The sequence below is a fragment of the Rhinolophus sinicus genome, chromosome 3 (assembly GCF_057876585.1).
Source record: "Rhinolophus sinicus isolate RSI-liver-muscle chromosome 3, RSI-T2T, whole genome shotgun sequence".
In the NCBI taxonomy this organism is placed as follows: domain Eukaryota; kingdom Metazoa; phylum Chordata; class Mammalia; order Chiroptera; family Rhinolophidae; genus Rhinolophus; species Rhinolophus sinicus.
The window spans coordinates 60,167,501-60,181,768 of NC_142503.1; the positions used below are offsets into that span (position 1 = coordinate 60,167,501).

The window sequence follows — 14,268 nt, forward strand, 5'->3', positions numbered from 1 at the left end:
TGAACTCAAGAAGCAACTGTTTTGAATAGAATTTAGAGAAATTTAAGGAATAGTTTTAAGCAAAATTAGAGGAAATATAAAGAAGTCAGGACTTTCGTGTTAAAAAAAAATAGTTTCTCTTCAGTCTCCTAACAAACGATTCCCCAAGTCAGAGCAAAGATCAAATCCAGGATGGCACAAATAAAGATCTCGAGAGTCTGCCTCTAAGACCTTTTGTTGTAACTTGAAAACAATTTAAGAGTGCGCTTAATAGGACTTCTAAGAATATTCTGGTATGCCCTTTCTGCTAAAAATAGAGCCCCTGAAGACTCTTGAGAGTGTGACTGTTTGATATTTTCAACTAGACAAAGAAAGCTTCTAAATATCTTAAGGTCATTGTCCCATGGGATGCTTAGGCCAAATATATATAATTTTTTTTGGGGGAAAGAAATTGGGGTGTGACTTTTGTTGAATGGAGTGGATTATGATTAGACACACAGGAAGCCCACAAAACTTTGAAAGGAATTATAGAAACTTGGAATGAAAGGGATGAGATAGTACAAAATGAAGAGAAGTTTTTGTTCTCCTAGCCTATACAGAAAGCAAGCTAAAAAAATCTGCTTAGTTACAAGGATGACTTTGCTCATGGGGAAAGAAGGGCAGAACCAAAATCCCAGAAGTAGCAGCCAAAAGCTCCAGTGAATCATTCTCAGGAAACAGGACTATGCCATACAAGGACCTGGTGACAATGGCTTGGGAAGCACCAGAGACATACAAGGAGACAGTGAGTTTTGTGGCTGCAGGGTAAAGGCTGGAGGGACAGGCACGATTGTTCCTGTGTTGAGCCCTCTTCCAATACAGCCAAATCTCAGTCTGTATTAGTCTGGTGAACTCCATTGGCTCCACTCTGATGACTCCATGAGACCCTGCCCCACCCAACTCATGCAGCACCAGAGGCTCTTTCTGTGGCAGGCAGCCACCCTTGGCCTGTGATGCAGTCTTTCTTAAAAAAACTCCCAAAGGTCTACATGCCCCAGGCGGGTGGCAGCTGGACTGGGTGTGAACTCTGCTTTATGCTGAGTCGCCCCAGGCTCAGCACAGACACCAAATCTGAATCTGCATTAACTTTGTAAACACCACTCGCCCCAGCCTGGTGATTCCCCGAGACTCTGCCTCACCTAACTCGTGTACCACCGATGCTCCTTCAGCAGCTGAGCCTTACAGGCAGCTGATAGGTAGTGGCAGGCCTTGGGGTGAGCTTTGCCTTTTGCTGAGCTGGCCCAGGACTGGTACAGGTGGCAGCCAGCCTAAGTTTTCAATGTGGCCTCTCCCACGTGCCTATAGGTCCAGCATAGGCAGCTACCAGTTGTGGATCACTTAGTAGCTCTTACCAGGTAGCCTCAGGCTGGTCACAGGCAGCTGCTGACCTTGGCCTGCATCAGAGCCCCTCCCAAGAGGCCCCAGAACCAACACACCCAGTGGCAGGCTTCAGACCACAACCAAGCACCATCAATAGGTACAGCCAAAGGTAGGTACCAGAGACCACTGGGGCAAATACTGCTCTGTGGGTTCAGCCCATGCACCGCAGCTTATATGCTGCAGTTGTGGCCAGTCCTCACAGCTAGTCAGCCTGAGGGTTAGTTCTACCCACTGATGTGCCAACAGCAATAAAGACTGAAGTAAAATAGGAGGGAACACACAATTCACACAAGGGGCACTCCTGGAGCACCTAGCTCATGTGGTCAAAGAGACTCCTCAACTGGGCCCTACAGGATACCTACTGCATAAGGCCACATTGCCAAGACTGGGAGACATAGCAGATCTACCTAATACATAGAAACAAACACATGGAGGCAGCCAAAATGAAGAGACAAACATGTCCCAAATGAAAGAACAGGAGAAAATTCCAGAAAAATAAATGGAGGCAAGCAATCATACTAGATACAGTGTTCAAAACACTGGTTATAAGGATGCTCAAAGAAATTAGTGAGAATTTCAAAAAGAGATAATAAACATAAAGAAGGACATAGGAACTATAAAAAGAGCCAGTCAGAAATGAAGAATACAATGACTGAAATTAAGAATACATTAGAAGAAATCAACAGCAGGTTAGATGAAGCAATGGATTGAATTAGCAATTTGGAAGACAAGATGTCAGAACACACCCAATAGAACAGCAAAAAGGAAAGAGAATAGTAATAAAAAACAAAACAAAACAAAACAAAAACCAGGACAATTTAAGAGACCTCTGGGACAACATCAAATGTAGCAACATTTGCATCGTAGGGGTACCAGAAGGAGAAGAGAGAAAGAAAGGGATTGAAAACGTATTTGAAGCAATATTACTGAAAACTTCCCTAACCTGACAGAAGAAATAGACATACCAGTCCAGGAAGTGCAGCGAGTCCCAAAGAAGAAGAACCCAAAGAGGTCAATACCAAGACACATCATAATTAAAATGACAAAGGTTAAAGACAAAGAGAGAATCTTAAAAGTAGCAAGATAAAAGCAGTTAGTCACCTATAAGGGAGCTCTCATAAGACTGTCAGTTGATTTCTCAACAGCAACTTTGCAGGCATGAAAAGATTGCCACAAAATAGTCAAAAGTGATGAAAAGCAAGACCTACAATCAAGACTACCCTACCCAGCAAGGTTATCATTTAAAATTGAAGGTGAAATAAAGAGCTTCCCAGAGAAGAAAAAGTTACAGGATTTTATCACCACCAAACCAGTATCATAAGAAATGTTAAAGGGACTTCTTTAAGAAGAAGAAGGTAAAAAAAGAACCTAAAGATGAATAATACATGGCAGTTACTATGTACTTATCAATAATCACTTTAAATGTAATGAATTAAATGCTCCCATCAAAAGAAATACGGTAGCTGAATGGATAAGAAAATAAGACCTATACATATGCTGTCTTTACAAGAGACACACTTTAGATCGATAGACACAAATAGATTGAAGCTAAAGTGATGGAAAAGATGTTTCCTGCAAACGGAAATGAAAAAAAAAGCTGGGGTAACAATACTTTTATTAGACAAAATAGACTTTAAAACAAAGGCTATAATAAGAAACAAAGAGGGATATTTCATAATGATAAAGGGATCAATGCAACAAGAGGATATAACCCTTGTAAATATTTATGCAAACAAACAGGAGCACCTAAATATATGAAACAAATATTGACTTACCTAAAGGGAGAGCTCAACAGTAATACAGTCCTAATAAGGGATTTTAACATACAATTGACATCAATAGATAGATCTTCCAGACAGAAAATCAATAAAGAAACAGTGGCCTTAAAAGACACACTAGACAAGAAGGATTTAATTGATATTTTTAGAGCATTTCACCCCAAAGCAGCAGGATACATATTCTTTTTAAGTGCACATGGAACATTTTCCAAGATAGATCACATGTTAGTCCACAAAACAAGTCTCAATAAATGTAATAAAATTGAAATTATGTCAAGTGTCTTCTCTAACCACAATGGTATGAAGCTAGAAATCAATTTCAAGAAAACAACTGAAAAACCCACTAACACATGGATATTGAATAATATGCTACTAAGCAACGAATGAGTTAATAATGAGATCAAGGAAGAAATCAAAAGATACCTTGAGACATATGACAATGAAGCACAATGACTCCAAATTTATGGGACACAGCGAAAGCAACCCTAAGAGGGAAATTCATAGCAATATAGGCCTACCTTAAGAAACAAGAGAAATCTCAAATAAACAATCAAACCTTATACCTAAAGGAACTAAAAAGAACCAGAAACAAAGCTCAAAGTGAGGGAAGGGAATAGCAAATATCAGAGTAGAAATAAATGAAATAGAGTCTAAAGAAAAATAATACAAGAGATCCATGAAACCAAGAGCTTGTTCTTGAAAAGATAAACAAAATTGATAAACCTTTAACCAGACTCACATGAAAAGAAGTGAGATGACCCAAATAAAATCAGAAATGAAAGAGGAGAAGTGACAACTGACACCACAGAAATACAAACCAGTATAAGAAAATATTACAATTATGTGCCAACAAACTGGAAAATCTGAAAGAAATGGATAAATTTGTAGAAACATACAATCTTCCAAGATGAATCAAGAAGAAACAGAAAATCTGAACAGACCGATTACTACTAACGAAATTGAATCAGTAATCAAAAAACTCCCAACAAACAAAAGTGCTGGACTGGGTGGCTTCACAGGTGAATTTTACCAAACAGTTAAAGAAGAATTAATGCCTGTCCTTCTCAAACTATTCTAAAAACTTCAAGGGGATGGAAGATTCCTAAGCTCATTCTACGAGGGCACCATTACCCTGAATCCAAAACCAGACAAAGACATTTCAAAAAAATAAAATTGTAGGCCAATATCCCTGATGACCATAGATGCAAAAATCCTCAACAAAATATTAACAAATCGAATTCAGCAATACATTAAAAAGATCAAGTAGGATGTATTCCTAGGATGCAAATTTGGTTTAATATATGCAAATCAATTAACATGATACACCCCATAAAGAAAATGTAGGATAAAATGTAGGATTGTATCAATAGATGCAGAAAAAGCACTTGACAAAATCCAGCATCTATTTATGATAAAACCTCAGCAAAATGGGGATAGAGGGGACATACCTCAACATAATAAAGGCCATACATGACACACCCATGGCTAACATCATACTTAATGGTGAAAAGCTAACAGCATTTTTTTATTTTTATTTTTTATTAAATTTATTGGGATGACAATTGTTAGTAAAATTACATAGATTTCAGGTGTACAATTCTGTATTACATCATCTATAAATCCTATTGTGTGTTCATCACCCAGAGTCAGTTCTCCTTCCATCACCATATATTCGATCCCCCTTACCCTCATCTCCCACCCCCCACCGCCCACCCCCCTTACCCTCTGGCAACCACTAAACTATTATCTGTGTCTATGAGTTTCTGTTTCTCATTTGTTTGTCTTGTTCTTTTGTTGTTTTTGGTTTATATACCACATACCAGTGAAATCACATGGTTCTCTGCGTTTTCTGTCTGACTTGTTTCGCTCAGTATTACTCTCTCAAGATCCATCCATGTTGTCACAAATGTTCCTATATCATCTTTTCTTACCGCCGAATAGTATTCCATTGTGTATATATACCACAACTTCTTTATCCATTCATCTATCGAAGGACATTTTGGTTGTTTCCATGTCTTGGCCACTGTAAACAAAGCTGCAATGAACATTGGAGCACACGTGTCTTTATCTCTAAATGTTTTCAAATTTTTTGGGTAGATACCCAGGAGAGGGATTGCTGGGTCATATGGCAATTCTAGTCATAATTTTTTGAGGAACCTCCACACTGCCTTCCATAACGGCTGCACCAGTCTGCATTCCCACCAACAGTGTATGAGGGTTCCTTTTTCTCCACAGCCTCTCCAACATTTGTTACTATTTGTCTTGTTGATGATAGCCATTCTGACTGGGGTGAGGTGGTATCTCATTGTGGTTTTGATTTGCATTTCTCTGATGATTAGTGATGTTGAGCATTTTTTCATATGTCTATTTGCCATTTGTATGTCCTCTTTGGAGAAATGTCTCTTCAGGTCCTCTGCCCATTTTTCAATTGGGTTGTTTGTTTTGTTGTTGTTGAGTTGCATGAGTTCCTTGTATATTCTGGATACTAGCCCCTTATCGGAGGCACTGTTTGCAAAAATCTTCTCCCATTCAGTTGGTGGCCTCTTTATTTTGTCAATGGTTTCTTTTGCTGTGCAGAAGCTTTTAAGTTTCATATAGTCCCATTCGTTTATTTTAGCAAAAAGCATTTTTCTTAAGATCAGGAACAGACAATGATGTGCATTCACCACTTTTATTCAACATAGTATTGGAAGTCCATGGTATTGGAAGCAATCAGACATGAAAAAGAAATAAAGGCGTCCAAATTCGAAAGAAAGAAGTAAAACCCATTATTTGCGGATGACATGCTACTATATATAGAGAGAACCCTAAAGATTCCACCAAAAAAACCCAAAAAACAAAAACAAAAAAAACCTATTAGAACTGATAAATTAATTCAGTAATGTACAGGTTACAAAATTAATATTCAGAACTCAGTTGCATTTTTATACACCAATATCAAACTATCAAAAAGAAAAATTAAGAAAACAATTTTATTTACAACTGCATCAAACAAACAAACAAACAAAAAAACGAAGTAAATTTAACCAAGGAGTTAAAAGGCCTGCATTTGGACAATTATAAAACATTGAAGAAAGAAATTGAAAAAGACACAAATAGGTGGAAGCATATTCCACCCTTATGGATAGGAAGAATTAAAATCGTTAAAAAGTCCATACTACCCAAAGCAATCTATAGATTCAATGAAATCCCTATCAAAATACCAATGACATTTTTCACAGACCTAGAACAAATAATCCTAAAATTTATATGGAACCACCAAAGTCCCCAAATAGCCACAGCATTCTTGGAAAAAAAGAACAAAGTTGGAGGTATCACCTTACCTGATATCAAAATACAAGGCTACAGTAATCAAAACAGCATGGTACTGGCATTAAAACAGACACATAGATCAATGGAACAGAATAGAGAGCCGAGAAATACACCCACGCCTATATGGTCAATTAATCTATGGCAAAGGAGACAAGAGTATACATTGGGGTAAAGACAATATGTTCAATAAGTGGTGTTGGGAAAACTGGACAGACTCATACAAAAAATGAAACTAGACCAGATAAACTAGACCATGCAAAAGAATACACTCAAAATGGAAGACTTAAATGTAAGACTTGAAATCATAAAACTCCTAGAAGAAAACATAGGAAATAAACTATCTGATACTGCTCTTAGTAATATTTTTTTCTGCTGTGTCTCCGCAGGCAAGGGAAAAGAAATAAACAAATGGAACTACATCAAACTAAAAAGATTTTGCACACCAAGGAAAGCATTAACAAAACGGAAAAACCTACTGAATGAGTGAAGATATTTGCCAATGCTACATCTGATAAGGGGTTAACAATCAAAATTTATAAAGAACTCATACAACTTAACACCAAAAAAATTAACAATCTAACTTAAAAAAAAAATGGGCAGAAGACCTGAATAGACATTTCTCCAAAGAGGATATACTGAAGTCCAATAAACATATGAAAAGATGATCAACATTATTAATCATCAGAGAAATGCAAATTAAATCCACAGCGAGATACCACTTCATACCTGTCAGAATGGCAATCATCAGTAAATCAAGAAATAACAAGTGTGGAGAAAAAAGAACTCTTGTGTAATATTGGTGGGATCTCAAATTGGTGCAGCCACTATGAAAAACAGTATAGAGGTTTCTGAAAAAATTGAAAACAGAACTACCTTATGACCCAGCAATTCCATTTCTGGGTATCTATTCAAAGAAGTCCAAAACACTAATTGAAAAAGACATATGCATCTTTATGTTCATTGCAGCATCATTTATGGTAGCCAAGATATGGAAGCAATCTAAGTGTCCATTGATAGATAACTGGATAAAGAAGATGTGGTACATATATGCAATTTATTATTACTTGTTCATAAAAAAGAATGAAATCTTGCCATGTGCCACAGTATGGATGTACCTAGAGAGTATTATGCTAAGTGAAATAAGTCAGAGAAAGACAAATACGATTAAGTGAAATATGATTTCACTTATATGTGGAATTAAGAACAAAATAAATGAACAAACAAAACAAACAGACTCATAGATACAGAGAATAAACTGTTGTCAGATGAGATGGGGATTGGGAACTGGATGAAAAAGGTGAAGGAATTAAGCAGTACAAATTGGTAGTTACAAAATAGTCATGGGGGGGTAAAGTACACCATGGAGAATATAGTCAAAATATTGTAATAACTATGTATAGTGCCAGGTGGGTACGAGACTTATTAGGGGGGATCACTTTGTAAATTATGTGAATGTCTAACCACTATGCAGTACATGTTAACCTAATATAAAATGATATTGAATGGCAACTGTAAATGAAAAATTAAAAACTTGAACTAAAACCAAAAAACTAAACCTGAGGAAACAGCATTAGGTACCTGGACCTAATTTAAATGACAAAATATTGGACCTCAAGCCTGAGCCTGAGGCTGAGTGGGATGCAAATGTTGGGAGTCTTGAGAGAGTGAGTCGGAGGGGCGTGAATTTTGGTGGCTAAAGGCTGGACGGTAGTAGATAGAGAAGATTACTCTTACGGATTCTGTTCCTCTTTATATACACAGCTCCTATTCATGCCAAGGGATGGAGTTTAATTTTCTTCCTGTTGACTATTGGCTGACCTTAGTGACTTGCTTGATTAATTAATGTGGTGAAAGTGATGTTATGGGGCATGGAGGCTAGGTGATAAGAAGCTTTACAGCTTCTGCCTTGTTCTTTTGTAATGCTTACTTATGAGACATTTCCTCTTGGAAACTAGGAGTTGCTGTTGCTGGTAGAAGTTCAAGCAACACAGAGATGCAACTTGTAGGCACTGCAGTTGAATCTCTAACTGAGCTCCCTCCAAGAGCCAGCATCATTGCCATCTTCGATGAGCAGCCCAATTGATCCTCAGCCATTGTCTTACTCCCATTGCATGAGAGACCCCAGTAAGTGCCACCCAGCAGAACAGTCAATCCACAGAACCATGACAGATGGTAATGAATTGCCTTAAGCCATTAGATTTTATGATGGTTTGTTACACAGCAAGAGATTACCAAAACAATAAACATTTTCACACCTGGCACACTTCTTTTCCTTCACATGGGGTACCTTGCTTTGACATTTTCTTAGCCTTCCACAAGGAAATCTTTCATCTGGCCTCTACTTCAAAACTCTAAATAAAATTCACTCTCTCCTTTCTTGAGTAATTAACTTGTTTCTGACTCCTCTGCACTTGAGATATAATTTGTTTCATGTTAACTTGCACTTAATTACGTTTTGTTTTCAAAGGTCCTTGATTCACTCCCAAGTCTTGTATCCTCTGCTTTTTCTATTCAGTTGTAGATTTCTTAAGACAGACTCAATCTCTTTATTTCTTTCCTTACCCCAACCACCTTCACAGCCTCCAAATTTATACTAGCCAGTCAATAATTTTAACTCCCTAAATCTTTTCTAGAATGTTCTTTAGAATTGGAGGATGAGTTTTTACACTCTCAGGCCTAGCAGTCCTACTGAACTTGCTTGGTATAAACTATTAATCACCACATGAAATTTTCTGTTCCATACCATATTAATGGTTTGGAAATCTGGGGACTTGAATTACCTTGAGTTGCCATTACCTGTTTTCTTATTTTTCCCTAATCCTGTTTCGACTTGGTCTATCTACTAGTTTTCCTTATTCCCTACTCTTGTGGCTCTGGAGTTTTTCCTATCTAATGGCAAGCTTTTTTCCTGTCTAAAGACTTTGAGTTTCCTTCAAACCAAAGTTCTCTGCCCCGGCTTCTTCATACCCTTCTGCTCTCAGCTCAAATGTCACATCCTCAGAGACCTTTCCTGGCCATCTACTCCAAAGTAGCTCCAAATTCCACTCCTCTCCCTATCCTTTTATTTGATTTTATTTTCTTTGTTATATTCATCATTACATGGAATTATCCTCCTCATTTGTCTGTTTATTCTAAGGCTCCCCTTAATTTTGTTTGTCCTCCTTTTTCACTATTATGTAAGGTCCAGGAGAGAAGAATTTTTTTTTTTGGGGGGGGTTGTTTTTTTCAGTTATTGCTACATTCTCAGAGTATGGCAGATGGCCTGGTGCATAGTAGGTACTCAACAAATATTTGTTGAATGAATGAATAAACTCTCATAATCCTCTTCTCCTCAGCATAGGGAGGGGACTAGGGGAACCAGCTCAACCCAGAAGCTCTTGATTCAGCCCACTAAGAACTGCAGTGACAGTATCTGGCCTTGTCAGTGGGAACAGTAACAGTGAGGAAGGAATCAACTTTAACAAGTTTGCAAGAAACTCATTCTACTAAGGTTAAATTAAAAATATTGAAATCTTAGATTTCTTATTCATATTTTTGTGCTTAAAACTGTGTTTATGCTCCAATAAGCCAGAATTGGGATAACTGGATATCAAAATGAAAAAAATTATTTTTAATTATTTTTATTACTTTGCCAAGTGGAACAAGATTTAGAAAAATTTTAAATGCTTTTATTAGCCTAAACTATAGGCAAGCTATTTGTTTTCCTCTCGTTTAAATATATATGATACCTTGAATAATGGAACCAATTGTTAATTTATCTTGTGTCACATAGGTAATTTTCTCTCTACATGTATGTGTAAGATGATAGATTTCAGAGCAAATACATGATTTTCAAGAGTCTGTGGAGAGTTGCCTGTAATAAATTTGGAAATTGTATTCTTTAGAAACATGTAAGTTGAGACTTCTTGAACTCGCCCATATACTATTTTCTCCTTCCAGGTGCATAGGAGGATAATGTTTTCTCCCAACCTTGCAGTGGGGAAAAGCCATGTAACTAGTTCTGGCCAATGGGCTATGAGCACAAGAGTCATGTCATTTACTCATGTAATCACTGACTAGGGAACTCTCTCTTTCCCTTCCACAGTGTCTCAGGAGGCTGCATATTCCAGATGGTGCAGCTACAAGACAATAGAACCTCCATAAACTGAGCTCCCTCAGTGACTCGCTGGTGACCTATGTGGAATATGTAGCTTGAGTCCCTGAATCATTGAATCCCTAAATCACTGTCTGTGGACCTGTTTGGGGTACACAGCATGGGCAAGAAATTATAGTGTTTGACCACTGAGATTTTGTGGGTGGTTGTTACTGCATTGTAGCCAATCCTAAATGCGTATCATTGAGAAATGGGAACTGGGGTTGATTTATTTTTTTTTTTTTAACCTTATCTCTAGTAGAAAAGATTTTTCATTATTCCTTAAGGAATCACTTTAAATTTCTTGAAATTTGTTTTTAAAACAAAGAAATTGCACAATGTATATCTGAATTTGATAAAGGGGAATACTTCATGTGTTTCTGATTTGTTCTTGATACTATTGAAGGAAAAATCATATACTGAGGTCCTTGGTTATAGTATTATAGATGCCTTGATCGTTTTTGGATACAGAGGGAGGAGCTCTAGGACTACTGTGGTTTTAATTCACAAAACCATCTTTTATTTCCACTTCAAAGTAGCTGCAGCTACTATCACTTAAGATATCTTTTCAGCCTTGTGTCATAGAAATTAGCATTTTATTACCACAAATTATTCTTGTTTGCTAATTCCAAAGATGTCCAAAAGCAAGAACAGCCTCCTGAGCTGTTAGACTTGGGAAGAGAATAGTAAATCAGCGGGTAGATAGGAGCATATATCATATTAAACACAGGGAATTCACCACAAAATCATTACACTAAAAAGCGACAATTTTGATTGATTAAAATGGTCTGGGCTGGATAGTGTTAAATCAAAGTGAGTGATATGACATTATAGTTTTACATAGCATATTTCTGCCAAGACAATGAAGGTAAAAGGCATTGTCATCAGATGATAACAGACAATAAGAAGAATCCTGATGGTAGATTTATTACCTGGTTTAGATTTAGAAAGAAGTAATTCTTGCCCTGTTCCACTTATCAAATGACTGTAAATTCAGTGATGATGTAAAATTCTAAGGCAGAGCCACTTATAGTTTTGACAAAGTACCAGCTATAAAGTATTTATTGTTCTCAGTGGTTCTGCCTTACACACTTAAATATTTATCAGAAACATAAGCTCCTCTGATAAATGTTTCTGATCTTTACGGCTAGATTTTTTTTTAACATTTAGATTTTTCATTAGAAACTAGATCTATATTTTTATTATGTTAATACATTTGAGCTTATAATTTGAAAAGGCAATATGTGAGTTTTTAAATTTAATTCCTTTTAATTTCTGCTTTTAAGTGTTAAATTTTTGAGGTAGTGTTCTTAGTAAAGCAATTAGGACTTCCTTATTTTGCCATTGCTATAGGGGTGGCTCAGTCAAATTTTCTGAATTTCATCCTTATGTATATACCAGATGAAATTTAAATTAATGATAGTCTAGGTGCAGTCTGAGAAAATGTGTGGTGCCCCAGGTATGTTTGGTGATTGTTCTGATGCCTATCCAGTTTCTGAACGACACAGGCACAGGTGGTTCCTTGCCCTGGCACAGGGGAGTTCTCGCTTAGCAACACAGATGTCTGGACCAAAGATTAGCGCCCGAGTAAAAAGAGGGCAGCACTAGACTGGTCAGTGATCTGTGGGGTGGCATGTCAGGGGAAACAGGACACTCCATACAGGAGGTTGGAGACTAGACTTGATTAGATCTTCTTAAGGCTTTCAAATGTGAGACACGCAAATGGTAAAGCAGCTCAAAAGCACAGTGACTCACAGAAAGAAATCCATTAGCAGACTCCATAAGGTTGCCGTAGTTGCCACCTGCAAAAGCCAAAGGTTGAGGAAAGAGGAGCAGAGTCACTGAGTAGACATTATAGAAGCTGAAGTAGAAAGTAGTGGAACCATCAGGAAGTTGAAACTTGACATTAAGGAAGAACAAATGTGGGCTACGTTGCTAGAATGAAGCTGTTAAGAGGATTTTTTTTGGTGTTATTCTTCAATTTCCTGGATATTTGTACAGCAAACTAACTTCAACTGTATTAAACTGGGCTTCTCCCTCACCCTCCAACTTCAAAATGTCTAACATATCTGAGAATATAATGAATTCATATGATTACAGAGTTTTAGCTCTACAAGAGAACTTAGAGACGTCTTGCCAAAACGTTTTTCTATTTATTTTTATTACGAAGAATTTCAGTGCCAGAGAGGATAAACAACAGAGCCTCTGCTTAGCTCTACCACCTGATCATGTACTGTGATCATAAGCTTCTTAAAGCCACAGACATGTCTTAAGTAGCTGTTTCTTCTGGCCCTGGTACAAAGTAGGAGTTCAATAAATGCTTTTTGAATAGTGAGTCATAGCAAAATCGTATGTCATTTGATAGTTTAGATTTGCTTGCAGAGCTGGTTAATTCTAAATAGTTAAAACAAGGAATATGGTAAAAAAAGATGAGAAGACTTATTTGATACTCCCCAACCTATTTTGTTAATGCTTTCTCTTCTGCACACCACACATACACACACTCATACACATACTCACATGAAGGAGTTATTAGTCTTGTAAGCTGATTAAGGAGGTTTTATATCCATCAAATTGGTCCTGGAAAATTCATTGCACAAAGCTAGCATTTGGAGTTCAAAATTGCATGGGTAATAGAGCACTGACAGCATCCAACTAATTTACAGTTAGCTCTCCTCACTTGCTTAGATTCATGGATTAAAAGTGAAAGGTTTTATATTTGGAACATTTTCTGATTCAAGGATAAGAAAGGTTAGTGTGAAGCTAAGTTCTCTGACCCTGTAATAATTTACATGGAGCTTTCAATACCATGTCATTTTCTTAAATATCAAAGGCTAAAGATTATTTTGAATAAATCAAACATTAAAAGAAGTCTCTGTGAGCTATTACATGTCTGTTGAGTAGACTGTTTTATAGAAGGAGAATAATTAGTTGAATTCAGGGACATTTCTTCACTTTTTTTTTTTTTTTAGCCATATCTCTGAAAGAACAACAGTACTGAGCTCTGAAAGTTACATTTGCCACTCAATATTCTTTCAATCTTTAGTTTTATTTTTCCCTTGATATAAATTATTCAAAACCAGAATACATAATTCTCTAAAATAGCATATATCAAAAATATCAAAGAAAGAATGCTACTTCTAATCTTTGTCTGAGTTTTATCTTAAGAGTTATAAAGACAAATCCTTAGTTTTGTACTTAATTCTGAATTGTGGTCTGTATTGGAGGGTTGGGTTCCTTTTGCTAGGAAAGTTTCCTCATCTAAATTTCCTACCAGAGGACTTCTGAGAATTGTAATGATTTATGAGACATTATTAAGGGATTGGGCTTGGGAAAGAGAGAAACTCAGCAATTTCTATACTGCTCTACCTTGGAGTAACAGAAGAATTTAGGTCAAGGTCATGTGCAAGGGCAAATTCTGACCATTCACAAAGTAATTTTACTCAGTGTGCCATATGGTATTGTTTGGATTTTGTGTGACACAGCAGTCTTTCTCTAAATTCTGGGACAAAATAAATCCTAAAGAAGACAAAGTCAAGAAAAGTTTGAAGTCCTTATTTGTGTGAAATGAAAGAAAGAAAAATAAAGGTTTGATGAAGATCCTTTAAATAGGTGAACTTTATATCATATGCTGAGTACAACAAAAAA

The 14,268-nt window shown here is 36.8% G+C and overlaps 1 long non-coding RNA gene across 2 annotated transcripts in view; it reads left to right on the forward strand.

Annotated features, from left to right (window-relative positions):
• The window catches only part of LOC109448664 (uncharacterized), a 96,008-nt gene extending 82,245 nt beyond the window's left edge, over positions 1 to 13,763 (forward strand). For both annotated transcript variants that reach the window (XR_012495014.2, XR_016020690.1), the window contains one exon: positions 10,573 to 13,763. This is a non-coding gene — a long non-coding RNA (uncharacterized LOC109448664). The remainder of the gene's footprint in view (positions 1 to 10,572) is intronic.
• The last annotated feature ends 505 nt before the right edge of the window (positions 13,764 to 14,268 follow it).